Source organism: Oculina patagonica, chromosome 11, assembly GCF_052425735.1.
Source record: "Oculina patagonica isolate OP01 chromosome 11, crgOcupat, whole genome shotgun sequence".
Classification (NCBI taxonomy): domain Eukaryota; kingdom Metazoa; phylum Cnidaria; class Anthozoa; order Scleractinia; family Oculinidae; genus Oculina; species Oculina patagonica.
In genome coordinates this window covers 10,138,076-10,165,655 of record NC_135768.1, presented here as the reverse complement: position 1 = coordinate 10,165,655, position 27,580 = coordinate 10,138,076, and the positions used below count along the sequence as shown (strand labels likewise).

At 39.1% G+C, this 27,580-nt stretch overlaps 1 pseudogene; it reads left to right on the top strand.

The window, feature by feature from the left end:
* Positions 1-11,964: 11,964 nt before the first annotated feature.
* On the top strand, positions 11,965-13,807 carry LOC144630228 (uncharacterized; annotated as a pseudogene).
* The last annotated feature ends 13,773 nt before the right edge of the window (positions 13,808-27,580 follow it).

Below are 27,580 nucleotides of genomic sequence, written 5' to 3'. Positions count from 1 at the left end.
TTTGCCTGGTTAATCGCGATATTGGCCTCGACAAAGGCGTCAAACGCGGTCAAATTTTCGATCTAATCAATGAATGAAAAACAATCATTGATTGTAATCAATAAAATCAATAAAATTCAATATTAATTAATCAATTGATTAATTTGCATAATCAATAAAAATCGAAAAACGCTCACTGATTTGTCATAATTATATTGATTTTCATTGATTTCTATTGATAATCATTAGCCGATTGTGTAACAGTTAAAACCCAGTTACAAAATGTAGATTTAACGTGTTTGCCAACACAGCAATGGCGCCATGTCTGTGAAGCTTTTCTTTATCCTGCGTAGTCAAAGGGTATTACCCTTAAAAGAAGATATTTTTAGCCGATCTGTTTTTCTTTTCAAAATTTTCGGTGACATCTGTTCACCTTCATCAAAGTTAGTGAAAGTTTGTTGGTGCTCGCGCTTCCAAACTGTGCGTTAGTGTGACATGATAATTTTGAATTAACGGCACAAAAGCGCGAGGAAAAGCTTTGCTTTCGTTGATAGCACTGCTGTCCAAAGTGGAGTGCCACGACTCCAAGAAAAGCCTCTCGCTGTAATTGATAACACCACGCTCGAAGATCCGTTGACTCAGCATTCTGTTTAATTGCTGATTCGCTATTGCTCGCACGGCCTGGATCATGTTCAGCTCCGCGCGAGGACCACAAGCGCTTGCTTTCCCCGATGTACGTAAAAGAGCAGTCGTGGCACTTCACTTTTTAAACAATACCTGCCATTCGGTTAACCACTGGTCTATCCTTCGGCTTTCTGAATACGTGACCTAATGTTCTTACAGGCTTGAATGCCGTCCGAACGCGGAATTTCTTGAGTACACGGCCCACTCGATCCGATGCACCCCTTACGTATGGCACGACGGCAAGTCCTAATGGTCTTTCTTGCGTTGGCCTCTCCTTTGTTCTGTCCCGAATGCATTTCAACAGGATGTCAGGGTATCCATTTGCTCTCAGGTCGTGTAGGACTCGATCTTGTTCATTGGTTCTCAGTTCAGGGTGTGACGGTAGCAAGTTGGCTTGTTTTGGAGTGTCTTGACCACGGCCTCTTTGTGCTGCATTGGGTTGTGAGAAGCGAAATCGAGATATTTGTTCGTGTGGGTTTCTTTCCTGAAGACGTCGATTTCTATAGAGCCATCGCTCAACACTGTCATTTGCGTATCCAAGAAGGAAATACGCCGACCCTTGTCCGTTTGTCTTGCTCGCTCTATTGTAAACTGGATGTTGCTGTCAATAGAGTTAACCCTTAACATGCTAAGCGCGGATTATTCCGGGATTTGGAGGAATGGCCATTCTCCCACTTATGACGTCATCAATTTACACGTCAGCAGATTTTTGTGATTTGCATCTTCTAGAGCTTGGATAGATCTTTCCACAGGACTGTCCATCTTTAATATTGGCTACATTCCGACAGAGCTAATCGAAAAAACACGATCAGTTTTTGTGGTGTAAAATTGGTGCTAAAACAGGCCAAAAAACCCGTACTTGATCTCCTTTCCAGGGTTTTCCATTGATTCAGATCAAAACTTTTCAGGCCAGTAGAAGGGGTGCACAGAGTAAAAGATAGAGAGAATAAGAAAGCAGAGAAACACGATAAGGAAAGGAGCAAGGAAAAAAATCGGAACGGTTCAGCCAAAAAAAAAAAATCAAATTTTGGCTTATGCGCATGCGCCAAAGTAAAACATTGTACATTTTTACATGGCAATTTCATCAAAATCTTCCTTTAGCAAGATTAGAGAACTTTTTGACCGTCGAGCCAAGAAAATCGATTAACGGTTTAAAAAAAAAACGCGTTTTTAGGAATACTTTCAGCATATTAAGGGTTAAGATGTTGGTGGAAAACTTGCACGTCTGTTTTTTTAAACATACGTTTTTTTCTCTGGCGTGTATTCATAGGAAAGAGATGAATTATCATCCTACACCTTAAGCCGCCTGGACACCTCTGATTCTACAGCTGATGATACAGATCTGGCGGTAAGTGAAAGTTACACGTCTCATGTTCAGTTTGTTACTATAGTGGTCATGCAATGTTACATGACACCCAAAGTAACAGATCGGATCGTTGTAAACTTTCCCTACCCCTTAGTCGTTATTTGATTTGGAGGCATCTTCAAGGGTTTTTAGGGGGCAAGGGAACATGGCCATTCAATTTCTGGGAACATGGAAACGAAAGGAAAATAAAACTGGCAACACAGGCATATTTTAGGGAACAGCAGGGAACACCGAAATCGAAGAAATACTTTTAGGGAACACGGGAACATTAGAAAAATTTTGTTGGGAACAAGAGAACATCCCCCAAACGTTAATTACTTAACTCATTTGCGTATCCAAGAAAGAAATATGCCGACCCTTGTCCGTTTGTCTTGCGCGCTCTATTGTAAACTGGATGTTGCTGTCAATAGAGTTAACCCTTAACATGCTAAGCGCGGATTATTCCGAGATTTGGAGGAATGGCCATTCTCCCACTTATGACGTCACCAATTTACACGTCAGCAGATTTTTGTGATTTGCATCTTCTAGAGCTTGGATAGATCTTTCCACAGGACTGTCCATCTTTAATATTGGCTGCATTCCGACAGAGCTAATCGAAAAAACACGATCAGTTTTTGGTGTAAAATTGGTGCTAAAACAGGCCAAAAAACCTGTACTTGATCTCCTTTCCAGGGTTTTCCATTGATTCAGATCAAAACTTTTCAGGCCAGTAGAAGGGGTGCACAGAGTCAAAGATAGAGAGAATAAGAAAGCAGAGAAACACGATAAGGAAAGCAGCAAGGAAAAAATCGGAACAGTTCAGCCAAAAAAAAAATCAAATTTTGGCTTATGCGCATGCGCCAAAGTAAAACATTGTACATTTTTACATGGCAATTTCATCAAAATCTTCCTTTAGCAAAATTAGAGAACTTTTTGACCGTCGAGCCAAGAAAATCGATTAACGGTTAAAAAAAAACGCGTTTTTAGGAATACTTTCAGCATATTAAGGGTTAAGATGTTGGTGGAAAACTTGCACGTCTGTTTTTTTAAACATACGTTTTTTTCTCTGGCGTGTATTCATAGGAAAGAGATGAATTATCATCCTACACCTTAAGCAGCCTGGACACCTCTGATTCTACAGCTGATGATGCAGATCTGGCGGTAAGTGAAAGTTACACGTCTCATGTTCAGTTTGTTACTATAGTGGTCATGCAATGTTACATGACACCCAAAGTAACAGATCGGATCGTTGTAAACTTTCCCTACTCCTTAGTCGTTATTTGATTCGGAGGCATCTTCAAGGGTTTTTAGGGGGCAAGGGAACATGGCCATTCAATTTCTGGGAACATGGAAACGAAAGGAAAATAAAACTGGCAACACAGGCATATTTTAGGGAACAGCAGGGAACACCGAAATCGAAGAAATACTTTTAGGGAACACGGAACATGAGAAAAATTTTGTTGGGAACAAGAGAACATCCCCCAAACGTTAATTACTTAACTCATTTGCGTATCCAAGAAGGAAATATGCCGACCCTTGTCCGTTTGTCTTGCGCGCTCTATTGTAAACTGGATTTTGCTGTCAATAGATAACATTACGAGAACAAGGGTGAGTTGTAACAGAATGAAGACATAGCTAGGAGCATAACCAGTACAGCATCTAACGCTTAACATACTTAGGCCATCCCAATAAAATGTTTCGTTTCCCGTCACCCCGTCTCTTGTGATGGTGGGTCGGTCGGTCGGAATCAGGTCACACACTAGGGCTTCATCCATAGACTTAAAAGTACAGCATAATAAACTGTACCACATGAAAGTACCACAAGAAAGTACGTTACTATTTTTATATTGCAAGGAAACTGGAAATAGTGGTCAAGAAAAGCTTGAGCCACACACAGATTGGTCTCTTTTAGGGGTTCTTTTCAAAATTTTCGACGAGCATCCCCGTCCGTTTCATATAGGAGTCCCCTCCCCCCGGGTCTTAACCACTATGTGGTGAACGTCAACGATGTCTTTCTCTCTTTGAAACCCCTCTTGAGACAAGCGTCTCTGTTAGGTTTTCGAGATAACGAACCCTCGATATAACGAACAAATTTCATCAGTCCCTTGGCACTTCGTTAAGTCGAGGTTCCACTGTACGAATAAGTTAAAATTCAGTAAAACGTTGTGTTTTTAGATTCAGCTAAAGCTAACACAAGAATAGAGTGGAAAAATAATGGGGTTATTAAATTTTAAGATTATTTTGCCAGATAAATACACGCCTTAGAATATTTGTTTTTGATAACTTAATTTTCCATTTTAGAATTTCGAGGAGGTGAAGTCTTGGCGAAGAGAAGTCAAGCTTTTGAGAAGTGAAGTCAAAACTTTAAAAAGGTCAGGAGCTCTAAAAATGTGTGGACTGTAGATCTTCTTGTCAGCAGAGTTTTAACAACCGAAAGCAAAAATCTAAGGAGGCATTTCCAGCCAATCACAGCAAATGTTAGCTACGTAACGGACTAATCACAATTTGAAACAGAAACGTGCAACCCGTGCAAAGCGCAGTTTGCTCTGATTGGTTAAGCACTTTTCACGAGTATTTTCTCTTTGAAACAATTATAGAGATTAGAAAACTCAAAGCTAAAGCAGATTCACAAGTTCTTTCGAAGTCAATTGAAAACCGTCTTATGGGCTAAGAGTGAAAGAAACGCTTCAATCAGAGTGAAAATTATATAGCCTCCCACGCAGACGTTCTGTGAGTGAAACACGATCGCCCCTAAAAAGGACTGCTTGGGAGGCTAAGTGAAAATGGAGTCAATTTAATTTGTACACCTTCAGTAAAGGTTTGCCCTTAAATTTGTTACTAAGTTAATACTAAGTTAATGGTTCAGGAGTAATTCTCGTCTTTTGTTGCCCTGCTACTCTTTGAGTAACAAAAAAGCAACTGAAATTTTTTTCATGGGCAGACGTTTAGATAAGAAGACTAAAGAACTAGAGGAGTAAGAACGTTATCTGCATACGGCAATACAACAAAAGCTGGACATCTCCAAAGAAAGGGATGAAATGCAGGCAAGTTAGGTTGTTACATATGTTACGTTCACTCCTTTTTTAGCTTGACAGCCTTCCGCACTTGGAGGTGGGCTCCTTTCTTTCCGAACGGGGAGAGTGCACATGCAGGTGAATGAACAGTCTTACGCATGGGGAAGGGGCCAGTCCCTATATGGCACTGACGATGATTCTCCTGCTGCCTTTTAAGAGAGCATGGGGTGCCTCGTCAAAAACTACTTCATCGCAATTTTCTTTGTCTATGTGGTATTGCAAGAGACAAGTGTTATGAAGAATTTCTCCTTCGCGCTTGGAAAGAAAAAAAAATGGACCGGCACAAACTAAATGCGTTTCTTCTTGAGTTAATGTGCAAATGCATTTGGCCTTCCGTTTTCAGTTCTATCTTTCGTTTCTCTATTATTTTTTATCTCCATATCATCGCTGACATCAATTGTCCAAGTTCCTGTGCGTAGAGGGTGGGTATATGTTCCGTTCATGTCGCTTTTGACGTCTTCCCACCTTTGGTAATTTCCAGTATTCACGAGAAAAGACATGTTTTTTTCTCACTCTTAGAGGGGTCTTTGTACACTTTTGTGTGGTCTCGCTCTTTAGCAATATCTTGGCTGCTTCGGGAATAGTATATCTCGCTTTCTTTCCTGTGTTGAAAATTGGGAGCGCCTTGTCGTTGTTGTAGAACGAAACATCACCCAACGCGCCGGTTGAAAGCAGGTCAATCTGTTTATTTTCAAATATGTTGAGAGAGAAAATGTTATTGTTGTAACTGATTGGTTTAATTTTGAAAATTTCAAGAAGTTCTACTGTATTAATAAACACCTTAAGTTTTTGAGGGGAGTTATCCGGAGGTGGAGACGGGCGGTATCTGAGAAAACGCTACCTTTCGTTGTCATTCAAGTTGTAATTACATATGTTAACAGGCTGCTGTTTAAATCATGAGTTCTTTCACTTACCGAATTCGCATCTTCTCCTTGAGAACAACCTATACCCGCGCCGTTCATGGGATTCTCTTGAAATACATCATGATACCCCTAAAAAGACGACCTTGTCAGAATCCAATGTACACTCTCTTGACTTAGATTACGAAAAGAGAATACGCTATCATTGCTTACTGAATTCAAATCTTCTAAAACTGACTGACTGTCCACGGATTTCTCTATATGTTCATCTTGGTTACCCTGGCGGTTAACAAAAACTAAATTGAGTATCAGAAAAACGTTGGCAACGAGCGTCCGATGAAAATTGTAACTTACCTAGTCTATATTCTCTTCTGAAGAACTAGCCACTGGTTTCCCAAGACATTTGCTCACAAATGAGAATACAGACAAGCATATTTGAAAAAGTGGCGAGGACCATGTAAACGAAGATTTGAGCAACAAAAGGAAAAAAAGTTGGCCCTCCAAGATATTCAAAATATATTTAAAGGCAGCTTGTTGTTAAATTGTGACAAAATTAATGAACATGAAAAGTTCATGAGGTCATAAGAAAGTCAAGACAAATCAGAAAAAAGGATCTATGAAAGTAATTTTAGAGATAGCTACCGAGAATTTGTTGTGCATTACTTCCCAAAAGAAAGACAAGTTGTAAATTACGGAGAATTAATCAAAAGTAATTACTAAGCCGAGAGAGGATTTAATGATAAAGTATCAGTTGATGGACCCCGAGACCATTATATTAGGTAGCTCGGTTAATGCCGCGGTCCAGGCACAAAAATTAAATACAAAAATTTAAAATTCAATAACACACATATGTCAATAAGTATTGCATCGCTATTTAGGAATGGTTTAATGTGGAAGTTTTTTTAATTATTGCTTGACCCGGGAGAATTTCAAGCTAAGGTTGGAGGAATGCGAGGAGAGAAATTACGTTGATTTAGTTTGATTTTATTTATTCACATTCGCTGATAAAAACATAGAAAATTCCAACATAGAAGGTTTTTTGTTTTGGTTTTGAAATAGCAGGTAAATGTTCCAGTTCATTAAGGTCGCGCAGGACCCTTGAAATCATTATGTATGTATTTATTTAAAGAGTATGCACGAACTGCGACGACTGAAGCCGACAACAAACGAAATATTCATGACAATGTTTTTCTTAAAGTTCTTTGTACAAGTAATTAGACGGTATTGTTCTCAGCTTTGCGTACCGTGCGCTGAAACAAAGCGAATTATCATAATTAGATTCACAGCTGCGAATACTGCACAAGTCGGTTGTAAACATTGTCTCGGAAGGTCTTCGGAAGCGGAAAATCCTGCAATTTTGTGTCCAAGTTTTCTTCGCCTATATAGAATTTCAGGAGTTGATTCGCGAGGAACATGAACTTGGTGCACTCTATTGTGTTATGACAAGAGAGAATTTTGAAATTTCGTTCTCAAAATGAAGATAGCACGTTTCAAAGTTTAGATTTCACATTTTTACCCTTTTTGAAGCTATTAACTTCTAGCAGTTTTTGAAATCGAAAATTTCGTTCTTGTCATAACACAAAAGAGGTTATGATTCATCTCTAGGTTATACAATCATTTAATTCGGTGCGCTGTTGTAGCCGAAAACTTGGACACAAAATTGCATTATCTGCAGTTAAACTTTTAAGAGCCTGTAGCATTACAATAAACGGTCATCTCTCAGTAAAAGGACAATCATGATGTAATTCCATCATCCCTTAATATCCTTGATAAATTTTAGAGGAATCGATGTTCAAAATGTAGCGAATTAAAGCTTTACAAGATAGCACCCCGTCAAGAAATTTGGCTAATGAATTTATTAATGAGCAAGGGTCCTGCGCGACCTTAACCGTAGCAGTCACCTGTTGTTTTGTTGAAGATCATAACTGTAATTAGCGTTCAAGTGTAACGGAACCCGCACTTGCCTTTTGTATAACTGTTATCTACCTGCCTTGTTTTGAAAGTGATAAATGTTGTAAAAGTTAAATTCCACTTAGGCCAATCGTGCTTTCTAAAACGCATGATTTAATGTTAGTTAAGACTTTTAAATTATATAATGTAATCCCGTTTTTCCCTGTAAATGGAAGTGCTTTGTTCATCAATTTTGAACACCAAGATAAATATTTTTTACGGAATTGTTGAAGGGACAACAAACTGAAATTAGTTTTTAGCTATTTTTGCGACTTTTTTTGCTTGTTTACAAGCGAAAATAGTTATGTGGGGCAAAATTTGGAACATTCTTGTCTACTCTCAAGGGACTTATTTAATTTCTCAAGGGAATATTTTAATTTCTCAAGGGATTACTTTCCGCTGTGGGTGATCACGCGATCTCGTGGAAAAACCGTGACTTGTCATTTACAAACGTTATATAACAATGTTAAAAGTGACATGTCAGCTTTCTTATCTCAACGCACGTGTGTCTGAAAGGCGATCTATAAAAAGCGTCGCACAAACAATGGATTGCGTAACTAAAACACGAATAAATAGCCACTAGCACTTACATCGTTTAAAAATTACAAACGTCAAAAATAAACCATACCAAAAAACTTGCTCTTTTCAAAGATATTATTGAAGTTAAAACAAATGCAAAAGATAGGGGCTTCTTTTAAGGCTTCTTTTTTAGGCCAAATTTGGTCGCTACAAGCGCCCATTCTATTTCGTCATCAGCCTAGGTCGTTAGGGACGTGACCTCGCGTTGACAGCAATGTTGCATCACAGGCAGACCACCCTATGTGTTCGTGGTTAATTATTGTTGTCGACATGAGACGAACAAAAGAAATTTTGAAATCTATAAGGCTTACTGAAATAAAGCTCTGGAAATAACATATCTAACTACATTTCGCTCTAAATATCTCAATAAAGTTTAATGAAACGTTTATCGACTCATGTGTTGTATTTCTTCGCCTGCGCGGGCCGTTTTAAGCACTTTTTTAACTGATTTAGCCGGCCGAAGGCCAGTAAGAGAGAAAGAGTAGACAAGGCTTGCAAGTCGGCGGCCGCCAGCAGCGACCTCCTCCACTTCAAACCGGAATTAACGCCAAACTACTGAAAATCTCACCTATCTGACGACGGCTATCGATCGGTGAGTTGTTGCTCTATCTCTTCGCCGAATTTGAACTTCATCCCTCTAATAGTTTCCGAGAAAATCCACGCTGAAATCATGCATACGGCTTTTTGACTGCACAGGATAAACCTTCGACTCATACTTCATGCAAAAAAAGTCGGTATCTCGAAGAGACTTTGATTCTAAACCACGAAAACAGAATTTGAAATAGTCTGCTAAACTTTTTCAATTAGAAAAAGCTTAACTCATGATAACACCCGTTTATAGGTACATACACTAGCATAGTAATCTTTCCATTGATTTAAATATGTCTTGACTTGGATATCTCCTTCTATAGTGTGGTGGGCAAGTACAAGCAGTTTTTTGCCGTGAATAGACAGCGTCTTAATTTTACAGCTTTTTGGTCATCTCCAAGAACGCGGACACTAGCCAAGTCCAATTTAAAGTCCGCGGTTTGCGCTCGTTGTGCGCAGGCTCAGAGTATAATTCCGCTCAAAGCTGATTGGATGACATTCGAAAAATTAGTACACTGTGCATGCGCAAAAAATCAGACTTGGCAAGAGTCCTCGTTCTTAATGATGAGCAAAATTACAGTAAGCTGTACGGACGAGATTGAGATGTCTCGTGTCGAGAAGTTTTTTCTTCGTTTTTTAGAAGTTAGTTTTCTCTTTTTACAGGAAAGGAATACACCAATCTCCAAGAGGTTTACGACGCGCTCACTAACCGGGAAGTGAAAGGAATGCTTATCGATGCTTTCACAGTTGGTAGTAAGAAAGAACTGTTCAATCGACGAGATCTCCGGATCAGTAAACTGCTGGACTACTCAGCCGCTTATGGAGTCGTGCTGGGAGGGGAAGCCAAAAAGCACTTTGGTTATGTTTGTTGGATTAAACTGAATGTTGGACCCAAGTCTGCCTGTTCTAGTTGGTTTTCGATGGTAATATTCCTGTAACATATCCTGGACTTCCGCAGCTAGCGTGTGTTCCCCCAGAGTTGAGAGTGCTACAGAGTTATTACAGAAATAGTCAAGACAGCCAAAAAAACCTATTATCACAAAAATATATTGCCCTTCTTTAGTGCGAAAGAGCAAATTGAAAGGGCAAACTGTCTGCAGATGATCGTGAGCGAAAAATTTCTGTTCCTTTGTAACAGAGAATGAGAATGCTGTGATCGACGACACGTCACACAAAACGAAGACAAATATCATGTGATTTCTTTGCAAGCCATGGTGCTTTCCATAAAATCGACTTTCATAGAGTCCCATCAGTTATCTGGATAACATTTGTTTTCTTATCGAATAAGTTTCTATGAATAAATTGAGTAGCAATGTCAGCCTCGTCCTCGTGTGAGACCTTTTGTAACCTGTACCGGCTGACAAAAACATAGCTATAACTCAAAACGTATACCACAATTTGAAACCACAAACTATCTAGCGTGAAAGAGGAGGTTTTAATTTATTGTAATCCGTTGTCAAACCTTTTCAGTACTCTTAAAGTGCAAAACATAATTTCTGTGCTCCTAGCTCCCGGACTAATACGTTAGGAAAACGTAAACAGAGCTTAGCCTAGTTAAAAAACTCTAGTAAAAAATAGTATTCTTGTTGTCGTTTTCTGCGCTACGCACTTATAGGAATATAAATTGTAAACTGTAACTAGACCTAAAAAGTAGCCTGCAACACGGGCCGTTTAACGCGGAATTTTAAGATAGATCCGTTTTGAGCGTGCAATGCAATACAAGAGTGCACCGCGCTAAGCCACCTCTTCTGCAGGCTGTTACCTAATTGATCTGCTTTATAACTCGTTACCATGCATGCAGGGCCCATTTCATCCGGCAAGAAAAAATTGAAAGGGCTCTGGGTTAGTGAATTTAGCACTGTTATTTTAAAATAACGTAATCGTTATACACTCTAGCCTCAATGTGAGTTCTACCGTATTCTTGTAAATCATCAATGTTACATGTCCTTTTCGTCTTTACGTAGATAAATTATCAAAGTTTCGTTAAATGCAAGCAGTTTTCCAGGAAGATAACATTAAATTTCGTCAATATATTAAAAACTTTGAATAACTTATTGTTGAAATGTTTTGGCTTTAAGTTTCCTAAGGTTTTTAACCTACGACCAGGCCTTCTTCTAGATCGCGTGAGACTGCAGCGTCTGGGGCGGATCCAGAGGTGGTTCGGGTGGTTCGGTCGAACCCGCTAAACTGAAAGAAAAAAACATTCTAACATGAGCGGTTTCTGACGAAAAAACATAAGTGAACGAAACAAAATGCCAGTCTAAAATTTGTTTTATATAAGCGCGTCCTTCCATTGATGCAGGCACAAATGTAGACATTGCTGTAGTCTCCGAGATGTATATGTCAGATATCCCAAGCCCACAGACTCTCGACATTGAATATGAACATTGGATGAGAAAAATGGCAATCAGAGACGGACAAACCAGACGCGCTTCAACCTGCCTTACAGCTTCGAAGAAACTCAATTTGTTTTTGTTCAAATTTTCCCTTAGGTTAACAAATGACAACTTTCTGTCTATCTACATGCTCGTGATCCAGAAATCTTCCGAACATCCATCTGTTGTTGCGAACTTCATGTATAATTCAGCTCAAACAGCACTTTTTAAAATTGTCAAACATTCCGAGCTCGCGCGAACTCGTATACACATTTGTATAACTGTACTTGTAGAATTCACGAATACGAAATAGTGTTCTTTCTGGCGTTTAAATTACTGATACATACTGTTGCGGCGGGAACATGGAAGGCGTATCAAATTTTTGTTCTTGCTTTATTTTCAGGTCACATAGCAGTAAAGGGTGACTAGGCACTTCAGATTTTTCAATTGTTTTGGAATATTCAAATTTAATGAAAATTTATGCGTCAGACGAACCGTTAGGTGCAACAAGGAAATATCCTTTTTTTGGTCTCACAGAATATCTGGACAAAGCCGACTGAAAGTAATGATGAACAATAACCGAATATCTTGAGCATCACACCAACAAACTGTTGTGTCGTTTTTTTTTTTTAATTTTTTTCCACCGCCGTAAAAGCCACAACCCGCGCCACTTGAACTGGGATAACAGTTGGTCTAAACATCGTGATGTCTTCCACGAACGCTGTCACCATTGGAAGTCTCATAGAAAAGGACGTGAAAGAGGCCTATTTTTTTCCACAGTATCCGACCTCGTATGGCAAAGGATAGACATTCTTGAACGATGAAAAATACCGACTATTCGATTATCCACCGTGTTCACCAAGGGTGAGTCAAACTCTGTCGGCATTTTAACATTTGCCTGCAGCCGGGAATGAAATTCCCATTATCATGGAGTACAAACCAGAATCGTACTTGCAACAACACTGGAAACAATGGCTTTCCGCTTTTCCTCCCATAGTTATCAAGCCACTGGACGAAGGACTGCAGGATGATATTCCTTTTGTGACACAGGCGGCATTCCAAGGCATCCCGAAGCACAAGCACAGCGTAGATCCCGATGTTTTGTTTGAAGTACAACTCAAGAGCTCCATATATACTTGACATTAAAGCGCCAATGCCAAGACACATGGTCGAAAATGCCAAAACACCCATTTCTTATCCCTGCATGGTTAAAGTCGACATGAGCTTTGGTGGACATGGAAACAGTCTTGCTAAGAATGAGGGCGAGTTGTTTGCCACTTTGCGACAAATCAGAGACGTGCGCGGCTGGAAGGAAGGGATTGTGATACAAGAATTTATTCCTGGAGTCAAAGAAGTGCCAAGCTGTCATTTTTATCTGCACAACTCGGGGGAGATCTTCTGGATAGGTACTGGGATTAATAGGTTTAATTTGTATCGCGTTAGCGCCGTAGACGTGGACTGGGACAAGCATGGAGAGTATGAATCCCTTCTGTATGAGCAGTTTACTGTACCAATTAAAAACTATCTTCAAGAGCGAGGCTACTTTGGTTTGGTCAATTTTGAGGTCCTGATCACAGATCACGGAAATTACCTGGTCGATGTAAACCCGCGACTTGCTGGTGAAACCACACACATGTTTCTGGTTCATTACATGGCTTTAGATTTTGGCTTGAAGCATTCAACTTTTTTTTGCTCCAACAAGCACAAAATAACAGCTAAGATGTTGGTTGAAAAGGCAAATAGCATCAACAACAATGGAGAAGGAAAAGTCATTGTACTTTCTGCCACTGACGAGGACGAAGGATGCGAATCTTTCTTGTCTATTTTTGCCAAGACATTAGAAATGGTGCAAACTCTCTTGCACAGCATAAACAACTGATATCAGAATCCATATGAATGGATTTGTTTTAAAAAGTAGTGAAATTACCTAGTAGTGATAATACCACGGAAATCTGAGTCTTTTAGAAAATTAGCTAGGTAAATACATGGGTAAATATTTAATTTATCATTTTGGTAGGATGGACCACTTATCTTCCGGATTTCCGTTAGATGGCATTTCACATTTTCCACTGAAGAAGGGGCAGTAGCCCCGAAACGTATGGAAACATTATACTACCATCAGGCGCATTTTTCTTTTTCATTTTCATTATCGTTTTCAATTCACTAGTTATATGCGCTACACAATCACACGAAATTTCTTTAGAGATTTCTGTGTTACTATGGACCACTTATTGATGTGTTACGGAGGATTTGCCGTATTTCAGTGATTTCTGTCATTTCTATGTTGAACCTTTTTTAGTATTTAAAAAACACTTTTAAAAAGCCAACAGCAGCTTATTAGCTGAATACAATCAGTTTACTTAAGTACATGTACTGTTATCCCACTTCACAAAGACGCGTGCTGGAAATAATGAAAGGTTCCTTTATAGTTCGTGTCGGGGAATAAGTCATTTCCAGTAAAGGAATAATGAATAGTGGTTATTCACCGTGCTCAAACATTATCTTTTATCTTCAGGCCAAAGAGAGGGTGGGACACTCAAAATAATTCATTGTATGATGGGCATCTAAGATAGTGCAACACTTCTACCAGAATGCCTAAAATAGCGTTTCTGGGGTTCAAAAAATGAAAATTTTCCCGGTGGAGCATGCTCCCGGACCCCCCTGCTTTGTTATTATCAGGCAGCATCAAGTCCATACCACTAACTATCTGGTTGCAAACAATTAAAGCTGACTCACAGTTATCGACACAGTGACAATTACGTCCCGTCAATACACTACAGTATTTTTGTTATCACTTTAACTGCAATTTTGTCTGATATTCGAAATTTAGCTTGATACGTTGTCATTTTTGGGGGGAGGGAGGTCATATAAAAAAATTAGGATTAACGAAGGGGGGGCAGAGTAAAAATATCTGATAACGAAGGAGGGCAAACGAATTTTTCAGGCACTGTCGATCAAATTCCACCCCCATCCCGTACAAAATGAAGGTTTACTTTATTTAGGCAATAGGGAATAATGAATAACAAGAAAAGTCTGAAAATGAATAATGAATAAGTCGTGAAAAATGTGAAGGAATAATGAATAAGTCACTTCCAATAATTCCTCTTCCACCCCCGAAGTTCGTGAGCTTTTGTATTAGACCAAAGAAGTTAATTTAAACGTTAGCTGAATACTTTGCATTTTAATGTCAGGTTGAAAGAAAGGAAACTCGCCTTACAGGGCTTGCTCTTGGGAGATGTAAGCGAGTGGGAAAAGCAACTGTTTACATGAGAGAAACAACTACCGTACTGACGTCTATGCCTATATTCTGCTATTCTGGGACCCAAAGTCGCCGTAACTTTGGGCGACTTAAGGCGACTTTAGGCAATTTTAGCTTATTGTGTCCAAAATTACGGGCAATTTGGGGCGATTTAAGGCGATTTTGGGCGACTTTGGGCGATTTTGAACGACTTTAGGCAATTGTGACCGACCCCTAAGTACAGTTGTGGTATACATGTACATGGGAATCATCATGCTGAAAATATCTATACTAATTAAAGCGACTTAGAGCGATTTTAGGCGATTTGGGGCGACTTTAGGCGATTTGGGGCGACTTTGGGCGATTTTGGGTCCCAGAGTAGGCCTGACGGGATTAGTGGAAAACACGGGGCCGGGGTCCCGGGGTCCCGGGGTGTGGAAAACACGGGGTGTGGAAAACGCGGGGTGTGGAAAACGCGGGGTGTGGAAAACGCGGGGTGTGGAAAACGCGGGGTGTGGAAAACACGGGGTGTGGAAAACACGGGGTCCCGGGGTCTGTAGAAAACGCGGGGTCCCAGGGTCTGAAAATAATTTTCTGGCTAAAAAGACAAGATTAATAATTTATCACCAAACTTAGGATCTTCGTGAAACGTCTTTCCTTGCGTTGAAAAGCCTAATATACATGTCATAAAAAAGCCATTCAAGTTTGTGAATCAAATACTTGTCCTTGTGATCTTTTGGGATATATCCGTTTTTTCCATTTTATAAAATTAACAATTTATCAGGAATCCGAAAATAAATATTCAGACAAACTACGCGCCAACTTCGCCCATATAGTTTTTGTTATCAAAAGACCAGTACAAAAAGCAAACCTGGTGTTCTGCCGAATCATTGGAGGACCGTAGTATAGCTGCCTGCCTCTAATTAATTTCATTACGAAAAATATTTTTTTAATACTAGTCTATTCCACTCTTTTTCTTCTATACCAATCACCTTTGCGGCATCTGCGTACAGGTTGCAAACATTGTCCGCCGAATAAAGTCAAAATATAATTCTTTTATCAACTACCACCCGATCGTGTATAAAGTCTGTCGCTCTCATTTCGGACTCCAGCAAAGACTCAACATTGATTTGCCATATTCATGTAGCTCCAAGCTGCAGCTAAAAGTAAACATTGGCATTTGCGTGGAATAACTTTGACATGCTACCGGTCATAAATCAATACACAGAAAACGGAGATTAGATATAACAACCATAATCAGTAGGGTACGGTGGATGAGTTAACTTCAAGGGTGGATCCAAATGAGACCCTCCTGATTTCTTCTTTCTCGCTTATTTCTTTCTACTAAAACTACGCAATTCCGTCCACACTTAACTTTTTTGGCCGTGTTTTCACGGTCGGCAGCTTAATAAAACACACCATTTCTTTTTAGTGCTGAAACCACGGCACCGCACGACGATTCATGAATGAAACTAGGTGAATGAAGTCAGCACCTGTGCCAGATATGGGCGAAGTTGGCGTGTAGTTTGTCTTAATTTTCGGATTCCTGGTAATTTGTTAATTTTATAAAATGGAAAAAACGGATATTCCCAAAAGATCACAAGATCACAAACTTGGATTGCTTTTTTACGACATGTCTATTAAGCTTTTCAACGCAAGGAAAGACGTTTCACGAAGATCCTAAGTTTGGTGGTGATAAATTATTAAACTTGTCTTTTTAGCCAGCATTATTTTTTTACCTTCGTCTTATTTTTAGACCCCGGGACCCCGTTTTTTCCACACCCCGTGTTTTCCACACCCCGCGTTTTCCACACCCCGTGTTTTCCACAGACCCCGGGACCCCGCGTTTTCTGACGTCTGCTTTCACTCGTTGTAATGAATCCATTTTAACAATGCGTAACGTAATGACTTCATAATCGTCATCTTCTCGTTAGAACATTGCAGTTCGGAACATGTGATGATATTCCCACTGCTTGTTTCTTGCTGTTTGGTAAAAGTAATTAGCTTTCAAAATGTTTACCTGGCTTAATAAGTTACTTGCCGACCTCACGTTCTCCGTTCAGTTCAACAGGAATCTTCTATTTGCCTAATCATCGCGTTCACTACTCAAGCTAATTCAATAGTGTTAATTATAAGCTGTTTAGACAGTTGTTAGGTTTTTTATCCATCGACTTTCGCCAAACTGACGTTCGCCGCTAAGTTCAATAGTTTTGGCCTTCGCGTGTTCTTTCATACGTGTTTTAAGCGCGCGTGATGTCTGACCACGCGCGCGAGATGTCTTCACAGTCTGCGCCAACCGAGTAAGGAGTAGACAACAAGAAACAAATGATATCGACCATCGTGGTTTTGTTATCCTCCCTTACGCCAAAGGTTTTTCTGAAAGAATTGCAAACGTTCTTCGTGGCTTCAACATCAAGATCGCCCATCAACCTATACGTACCATCTCGAACATACTGAAAAAAACAAAAGACAGGATCGAGAAAGAGGATACCAGAGGAATTGTATATAAGATCAAGTGTAACGATTGCGACTGTGTTTATGTTGGTCAGACATCACGCGCGCTTAAAACACGTATGAAAGAACACGCGAATGCCATCGCAACATTGGATAAAAACTCTTTGTTGGCAAAACACCATATGCTTAACGACCATCAAATAGATTTGGAGAGCGTCGAAATTGTTGACAGGTCAACGGTGTGGAAACAACGACTAATTCTTGAAGCTTGGCATTCTGTGCGAGATAGGAACTATAAACGAACACATAGCGCTACCAAACGTTTACAATAGCATTAAGAATTTATAGACTCATTAAGGATGCTCTAGAGACTTTTGTTGTACTCGGAAAGTTCATTTAGTTTTTATCACACATTCGTTACATATTTTAACAGGACGCCGTTAAACATTTGCATTTTTATCTTGCTAAAGACAAAAAGAAGGCAACAGTAGTGGCCGAAACGTCCAAAAACAATATGTTTAGCCAGTGTCAACTTATTAATTCGAATTTTTTAATTCTTATCTTTATTAATTCATGTTTTCGGGGTTTTTTTAATTGTTTTGTAGTGGAGTCCATATTTTTTTTAGTCCAGACTTTTTGAGTCCTTTTTTTTAGTCCAGAGTCCAGTCCATATTTTTTTCATATTTTAAACTACGCCGATTTATTGTGACATTTCTGCGATAATTTGGTACGCTCATTAACGACGGTCACATGAAAAGACTGTGACCTTTAATATAAGACTATTCTCACCGGAGCCCGCGCGAACAAATACCCTAATTTCCCATTCCACGTGCCGAGTTACTTTGGCAACTGCAAGCCATGCCGCTGACTGTGTACACGTATATATATAGCTTCTCAGTACACGTGTATTCTGTCTTTTTGTGAAGTGCTGGCGTACTTTTGCATCGGCTCCTCGTTTACTCTAGCGTCATCGCTGCACCCTCCGTCTGCCCATTACACAAGTCCTGGTGCTCTTATCCTGGAGTTTTGGCTACTACTCGTCTGACTCGTTTATACGTTCAACATGTTTATCCTCACTTCGCCGCTGCTTCTCTATTTCAAGCGTGCCAACTGCAAATACACCACCCGCTAGCGCTCTAGCAATTCATACAGGGAAGAGTCCGAGGTCTGTTATCTGGGTCTTCGCTCGCATGTTAGTCTTCCGTTCCTCAACCAGGTTTAGTTTGTTATACGGTTTTAGCCTATTCTACTTATTTTTGCATTGTGTTGTTTGCGGTGTTTGTGAAGCTACCTTCGCGTCCCGAGTTATGGTGTATTTGTCTCATTCGCGGCCCTTCCCTCGTTTCTTCCCTTTACCTGTTTTCTGTATTTTTAGTTGGGTTTTACTTATCCTATCTGGTTTTATTGTCTGTTTTTTTTTTTTTAAGGTTTTATTCATAACTCGGTTTTTTGTCCCTATATTTCGTTTCATGGCCTTTAGATTTCGTCGCGTTGTCTCACGCCACGTGTTTTCATTCATCCCCCCTTAGTGTTTTCTTTGGTATTTGTTCTACATTTTTTTTTTATTATTATTATTTATCGGTATTTTTGCATGGTATTTTAGTATTTAGTTTATTTCTGGCGTGGTTTCTCGTATTTTATATTTCATTGCTTGTTGTTTACCTCTTCAACTAGTTTGTCACACCTTTTTGGTTGCGTTGCGATCTCACCTTTTGTTCTACTTTCCTATTGTCCCTTCGTTAGCTGTCGGTATTTTTTGTCTTTTCTTGTGTTATTGTTTAATTACATTATTTAGGGAACAGACAAAATAAAAAGCGTAAAACGGGAAGAGGAGGAAGGAGGAGAAGCTTAAACATGGGAGAAAAGTACAAAAAAGGAAAAAAATGGAAATTAAGAGATGGAAAAGAAGAAGTTAAAAAAGGAAAAAGAAAAGAGATGAAGAGTTAAAAAAAATGAGAAAAAGAAGAAGTCAGAAAAAGAAAAGGAGAGAAGAAAAAGAAAAGAAAAGAGAAAAGAGATGAAAAGATAAAAAAGATACGAGAAAGAAGAAGTAAGAAAAAGAAAAGAGGAAAAGAAAAAAATAGAAAAAAAGAAAAGAGATGAAGAGATTAACTTCATTCTTGATTTACTTGAAAACGCTCTTACAGATTTTTCTAAAATGTCGTCAACAGTTAGTCAATCTACTAAACTTTAACATATCAAAAAATAAACACCAAGTGTCAGTCTAGATTTCGAGAAAATCAAGCTTGTTTGAGAACAAAAGAAAACGTCAATCGTTGCTATGGTAACCGTTGTGACTAAGTCACGGGTAAAAAATTAAAATTTGGTCACATTTGATCATTATGGTGTATTTTGGCAAAAATCGAACATTGGCTTCCTAGGTAATTTTAATTTTCAAAACAACCACCCTTAGTCTAAAAAAACTACATCGAGCCTCCTTAAGCAAACATCCGAGGCGGTGTAATACAATAGTACCACATAGGCATAAATAGACCTTTTTCGCTTGGGCGTTTTGTTGCCCCATTACAGACCATGTGATCATACTCTTGAGAATTCTTGCTTTCAAATTGTCAAATAGTCGCGTGTATATGAAAGAATAAATTTTATGTGGATAAAAGGATAATTCTCTAGAGAACATCAAGCGAAAAAGGTCTAATCTCTTAGGCAAATTTGCCACGCCAACAAATCTCACGAGCACCTGCCAATGCAAAAAATGTTATCACGCCGGGAGGTCTCTAAGGCATTAATAGGAAAAAACATTTTCACCCATGTATAAACAGAACAAAAAGTCTTTCGCTAGACAAACAATACCAAGACAAACTAAATGCGCAGGCAGACCTCACAGGCATTATCAGAAAAAAATAAAAGATTCCACCGCACAAGCTAGCTACACAGGCACAAAATCACCAAGACAATTCGACACGCCGGCGCCTCAAAGGCATACGGAAATAAGCTCACATGCTGTTTGACAAATGCCACGACTTTCGCTACGCAGGCCGACTTCAAAAGCAAAATATCAAAGCCAGTTCACCGAACAGCAAAGCCACACAGGCAATATTAGATAACATATCGCCGCGTTGCGACCCACACAAGCAATAGTAGATAAACATTTTACCGTACAGGCAAGCCCGACCAAGAAATATTGGACAAACATTCCACTGCACAGGAAAGCCCCACAGGCAATAAAAGAAAAACATTTCACCACAAAGGCAATATCAGATAAACACTTCACCGCAGAGCCATGTCACACAGGTGATATTAATAAAAATTTCGCACACAGGCATACCACACAGGCAATATTAAATAAACATTTCACGTCACAGACATGTCACACAGGCAAATTAGACTAGAGATAACTGACACTAGGTTGCCCCCGGTGTTAATAAGTTTTTCTTTTCTGTTCATCCTTTTCTTCATTTCAGACATTTGATTGGAAATTAATTTTCTGTTTGGGATGTTTATAAAGAAAATGCATCCTGTTGGCTTGTGTTTTCTAATGGTTTCTGGCCTTTTCTTCATCAAGATGGAAAGAGGACATACGTTTTTGTTAAAGTCAAGTGAATAAACAAAACAACACGAAATAAAGCAAAAATTCAGAAAAATTTATGATACGGTAAATTTAATTACAAGAACGCGACAGCAGAATCTTGATATCATTTTTGTTATGTTTTGCTGTGGCAAGTGATCTCTGCTAGACTCGAGCACTGTGGCAAGTCTTGATCTCAGCGAAGATAAACTTTAGAAACAGCAAAACGTTTTAAAATGACCATTTGAGCCGGTCCAATTGTTTTCTAAATATATGGGCTGAGAGCTCAAGCATGAAGAATGACATAAAAATAATCAACCTTTAGAAAGAAAAGAATGCTGAAAGAATTCCTCACCTCTATTAATGCAAACACCTGCCGCGTGTTTTAAATAATCACAACTCGAGATCTCTTGAAATTCTTTTCTTGATGTCGCATATCCAAAATTATTGTTAATTGTGGCGTACGATCTCCGCCAAAATTCATTGTTTGGATTTTAACCTCATCATTTAAATTTTCAACTTCAACAATTGAATTTTATATCTAAATTCAAAATTTTACACCCTTCTTTCAGATTTCACATTATTGGAGATGTGTTGTACACTTATCTTTCCTTTTTCTAACTCAACGTTTGTACTTGACCTTGCTCGCTGTACATTTTTAACTCACGTAGAAAATTTTCAACTCGACTTTTTAATTTTTGTTTACGCTTCAGTGATCATTTGCCGAGACAATAAGCCTTTGTCGGGGAGGGAGGGGAGAGGGATAGACCTACTCCCCAGGCTCTTTCGGCTAGATTCCTGCCAGGACGGTGATTATAGTAGAATGTTGCTTCGATTGGAGTATTTGCGTTCGACGAAGGAGAACGCTGCCTAATTCCGTTTTTATTCGAGTTTTTTGGGCTATCTTTGTATGGTCATCAATTTGGCCGCCCCAGAAATTTTTTCAGGGGCGAATGACGTCATCTCCATGCCATGTGCCATGTGCTTTCAATATGGCGTCCATTTTGGATTCGCACAAACCTGTTTTGCTCGAAACGTGTATCCGAAGTTAAAATAATACCGAAAATGACATGGAAAGCATAACAGAGTTTTATCCAGAGAAGTATAGTTTTATTCCGCCACCAAACGTCGTTAAAATAGTGGCCGTTCGTGAAAAATTATATGAGTTTCTTCGCAGATCTTCGCAGCGACGCGACGGGAAATGGTAAGTTTATTTTTGTTTCTCGCAAAAACGCAACAACAGCGATGAAAGGATAACAGGCTCAGAGCTGGCAATCCTTGTACTTTCGAATGTGCTTTCGTGCGTGCTTTCTTCGTTCTTTCCTTCGCATATTTCGAATATTTTTCGCAGTTTTCTCCAACGTAGGCGTGAAGTTGTACCCGCGGGAGTTGTATCAATATTATTCAGAGCATCAGCGGCAAATCTTTCTTGGAAACAGACGCTGCGATTCGCCCCCGGTGATAACACCGAGTTGTGATGTGTCAACTCAGCTGCTTACCTCAACCGATTCAACTTCTCCTTGTGTACAGACTTGTGAGACTCTATAATATACCAATATATTCCCTTCGGCCACTATTAAAGCATTGACAAGCTGAATGCAGACTGTTCGAAGTTGTTGAGCCATTTTATATTTAAACTCTATTGTATTTTATGATTGTAAGGAAACAAAAAGTTGTTACTAATGGACTGGTATCCGAAAATGTTTGGAATGTCTACATTTCAGTTCAGTAGCCTTTTGTTACTGTTAGTATATATTACAAACATTAAACTATACGAACATTTTCCAGGGTAATATACATTGTACTTTATTTGGATTCATTAAAGACCTTTAGCGACTTCGCTTGGCACAAATATCAGAAGGCTTTAAATTCTTCTCTTATGGTTTAGAAAGATGGGTTGGTACAAGCAGATCAGTTTTCATCAGCTTGGCAATGTCACCTTTTCTGCATGGACTTTTCATTGTAGTTTGCACATGACAAAGAGACCTTAAATATTAAGAAAATATGAAAATATAATATTCTACTTCCCACCCCTTGCCTCCAGCTTTCCCTGCCCCCCCTCCCCTATCACCCCACGCTACCGAACGCACTCCCCTAATTGCCAATTACTACTAGTTTAATCGTAATCTTATAAATTTTGGGGAATTGCCATAATCGCCCTAGCATGTTTATCGAGTGCACAGCAATCGAGCGTTCCTACATACAGGACAGACCGTTCATTCACTGGTCGATCGCAAAGGTCGCCCTCCTTTTAATATAACGGATCGAGGATCAACTGATTTTCCTCGTAGATAATTAATGGGTTTACAGTACCTAAACTCAGTGAGCTATTGGGAATTTCAAAAAGGACGGTGGAAAGGAGAATATCTATGTTTGGAATCAGAATATCAAGTGAGCTATTAGGTTCTTGGTCTTGTCACGGTTTTTAGAGTGAATTCGTGTAACCCGTTTTTTATATGGTAATGAGTCGTATAATATTCTAATGTTTGTGTACACTAAAACAATACACGAGTGGTCAGAAAACCTCAAAGAAATCACTTTAATAGTTAAACAGAAAATAAGTATAAACAGGACGTGTCTTTCTTTAAGCACTTCAAGAACATGTTCAAACTAAATCGAAAATTAGTTTGTTTTTCTTTACGGGATGTTGAATATAAAATGTTTGTCTAAAATCGCAAGACAATTCAAGGCATGATAAATTTTAAGCCCCGTTATCTGTTTTGGTTTTTACATATTGGTAAATGCTTGAATTTTAACCTGACTTCCACATGCAAATAATACTTATGATCTGTCCGCAATTTTCTGTTTTCCTGTACAGCTCATTTCAATATTACACGGCGCATTTGCATATAAAAAACGGGTTACACGAATTCACTCTTTTGTGTGGACTTTTAAAGTCTACACATTGTTGTGATGCAGTTTTTTCCGATTGGGGGGTCACTTTCCGTGATAACTCGGGTTAGTGCGTTCGGAAGTTTTCGAAAGTGATCGGAGAATCCGAAGTTTCGGTGAGATGGGCAGCCAAGGCAGTAAACCCAGAAATTCGATCAGTATCGAGTAAGTCGCACTATATTCTTGAATCAGCAATCTAGAAGCCTTTTTTGACACATCTTTCGAAGAGCGTGCGGTGGCTGGAAAATATACCATCAAGGAACAACTTCAAAGGCAGCGGTGGCGTAGATGAAAAGTGAAATAACAATCGCGACGGCTGAAATCTGCATATCTAATGAGCTGAACAACTGCGGTAGTAGGTCACGTTTCTTTTTTTTTCACACTTTTGACTCACTTTCCGCAGTGTTTGTTTTTCTGTGCAGCTTGAGCATTTTTGATTCGCATATTAGAACGAATCAAATGTCTGGTTATTTATTTATTTCAGCTTTGCCACACACAATGAATGCACAACGAGTTGTATCAAAACAAGTTCGCTGATCGTGTTGTTTTACTTGTCTTGGACTCCGGGTTCACCTGCTCCATTTCGCTCAAGTAGTATATTTAACAAAAGACCGATGTCGAATTCAGAACTGAACTAAAACATTGTCATGAAAAGAATAAAAATAACATCAAACCGTAGAATATGCATATATCCAAACCGTGCGACAAAATAATTTAATTGTCGGTTCAAATAACGTCCTTCGCCGCCTCTCAAAACACCGACTCCAAGTGAATATTTCGTGAACAGAAAAATATATTTCTTCACCTTTCTACGCAAGCTATTAAGAAATTATTTGTGAAAGCTTATTGAAACGTTCTTATTTCAAAAAGGCTAAAAAAGAACTCATTGAAAGAAAATAAGTTTTTCGATGAGTTGTTTACACAAGCTATAGACCTTATGCAAAAATGGTTGTCATTCATTTCTGTTTTTTGGTCAAGTTTCTTAAAACGCTGATGGTGGCACTTAAATATATATTAAATATTATGCTATTTTGAGAAGTTTAAGTGTTTTGGGTTAAATGGCTGCAAAGTTATGACTCATTAAAATTTAAGAGATTTGTATGGAAAAAGTCACCCTGGCCTGCCTAGCCTCGTTTTCATGTTTTTGGCAATATAAATACCCCTGTAACTTCCCATTAGATGGAAGTATAGCCTTTAAACTTCATACACTGATTTACTTTGACTTTATCTTTAAGTTAAAGTAATTTAATTTTGTTGACAAATGATTTTTCTGGGATCCGAAAATTAACGGCCGCCATATTTGCATTGGGTCTATAGACAAAAAGTAAGGGTTGTGTAAACAAGCGATGCGAGACAGTTCACGTGCTCCACGCAACATTCCTTTTTTTTTTAATGAAAATAGCATCCTATCTTGCTAGCGGTAAGGAACGGCTTTTGGTCTAATAACTGCTGTTCTTGTAGGATTCTAGGTTTTTATTTGAATGAAAAAAAGGCATTTGTCGTGAACGACGTGGCAAAGGGTCATACCACGCTCCTTCACATTGCGTGACATCCCAAGCGGCAATGGTAACGTGTGTTTCTTGAAGCGCAGTACATAAGACAAGTAATAGTACACATTGTTCTTCCAACAGTCTTGTAAAAAATAAATTGATTGATTAGTTCTTTGTTTTTTCGCCTTGTATCTCGAATTACTCGATTCGAAACTTGAAGTTGTTGACTGCTAAAGTAACTCATTGATTAATTCATAATTGTCAACTTTTATTCAAATTAAAGTCCACACATGTTCGCATAGCGGACTCACTTTTACTGTTATTTACTAGGTTGATTCCGTAAGTCTACGTTTCCGCTCCTCAGTTGTTTTGTTGTTGTTGCCCAACTAGCGATTAGTTTGTTAAATATGTTTGCAGCGGCCATTTTGTATACGTTGCTGTCGTACCTTTGCAAGACCAGCATGGCGGACATCAAAGTCTGAAATGTAGTTTAAAATGTAGTAAAAATCCCATCGGAAACAATTGAATCCAAAAAAAATACTATAAGGTACATGTATATGTGATAAACATCCATGGTGCAAGATGTTGTAGTAGTATTTAAGGCTTTGGAGGCTATAAATATCAGTAAAAACCATTTTTTTTCTATCACAACCTAGTGAAAACCGTGACAAGACCAAGAACCTAATAGCTCACTTGATATCCTGATTCCAAACGTAGATATCCCCCTTTCCACCGTCCTTTTTGAAATTTCCAATAGCTCACAGAGTTTAGGTACTGTAAACCCATTATCTACCAGGAAAATCAGTTGATCCTCGATCCGATACAATAAAAGGAGGGCGACCTTTGCGATCGACCAGTGAATGAACGGTCTGTCCTGTATGTAGGAACGCTCGATTGCTGTGCACTCGATAAACATGCTAGGGCGATTATGGCAATTCCCCAAAATTTATAAGATTACGATTAAAATACTCCAATCGAAGCAACATTCTACTATAATCACCGTCCTGGCAGGAATCTAGCCGAAAGAGCCTGGGGAGGAGGTCTATCCCCCTCCCCTCCCTCCCCGACAAAGGATTATTGTCTTGACAAATGATCACTGAAGCGTAAACAAAAATTAAAAAGTCGAGTTGAAAATTTTCTACGTGAGTTAAAAATGTACAGCGAGCAAGGTCAAGTACAAACGTTGAGTTAGAAAAAGGAAAGATAAGTGTACAACACATCTCCAATAATGTGAAATCTGAAAGAAGGGTGTAAAATTTTGAATTTAGATATAAAATTCAATTGTTGAAGTTGAAAATTTAAATGATGAAGTTAAAATCCAAACAATGAATTTTGGCGGGGATCGTACGCCATAGTAAATCTCGTCCTGAGGTGGACTGATGAAGTCTTTTCTCCTTTAGTTTCAGTAGTTTTTGCCTGGTAAATCGCGATATTGGCCTCGACAAATGCGTCAAACGCGGTCAAATTTTCGATCTAATCAATGAATGAAAAACAATCATTGATTGTAATCAATAAAATCAAAAAAATCAATATTAATTAATCAATTGATTAATTTGCATAATCAATAAAAATCGAAAAACGCTCACTGATTTGTCATAATTATATTGATTTTCATTGATTTCTATTGATAATCATTAGCCGATTGTGTAACAGTTAAAACCCAGTTACAAAATGTAGATTTAACGTGTTTGCAAACACAGCAATGGCGCCATGTCTGTGAAGCTTTTCTTTATCCTGCGTAGTCAAATGGTATTACCCTTAAAAGAAGATATTTTTAGCCGATCTGTTTTTCTTTTCAAAATTTTCGGTGACATCTGTTCACCTTCATCAAAGTTAGTGAAAGTTTGTTGGTGCTCGCGCTTCCAAACTGTGCGTTAGTGTGACATTTTAATTTTGAATTAACGGCACAAAAGCGCGAGGAAAAGCTTTGCTTTCGTTGATAGCACTGCTGTCCAAAGTGGAGTGCCACGACTCCAAGAAAAGCCTCTTGCTGTAATTGATAACACCACGCTCGAAGATCCGTTGACTCAGCATGCTGTTTAATTGCTGATTCGCTATTGCTCGCGCGGCCTGGATCATGTTCAGCTCCGCGCGAGGACCACAAGCGCTTGCTTTCCCCGATGTACGTAAACGAGCAGTCGTGGCACTTCACTTTGTAAACAATTCCTGCCATTCGGTTAACCACTGGTCTATCCTTCGGCTTTCTGAATACGTGACCTAATGTTCTTACAGGCTTGAATGCCGTCCGAACGCGGAATTTCTTGAGTACACGGCCCACTCGATCCGATGCACCCCTTACGTATGGCACGACTGCAAGTCCTAATGGTCTTTCTTGCGTTGGCCTCTCCTTTGTTCTGTCCCGAATGCATTTCAACAGGATGTCAGGGTATCCATTTGCTCTCAGGTCGTGTAGGACTCGATCTTGTTCATTGGTTCTCAGTTCAGGGTGTGACGGTAGCAAGTTGGCTTGTTTTGGAGTGTCTTGACCACGGCCTCTGTGCTGCATTGGGTTGTGAGAAGCGAAATCGAGATATTTGTTCGTGTGG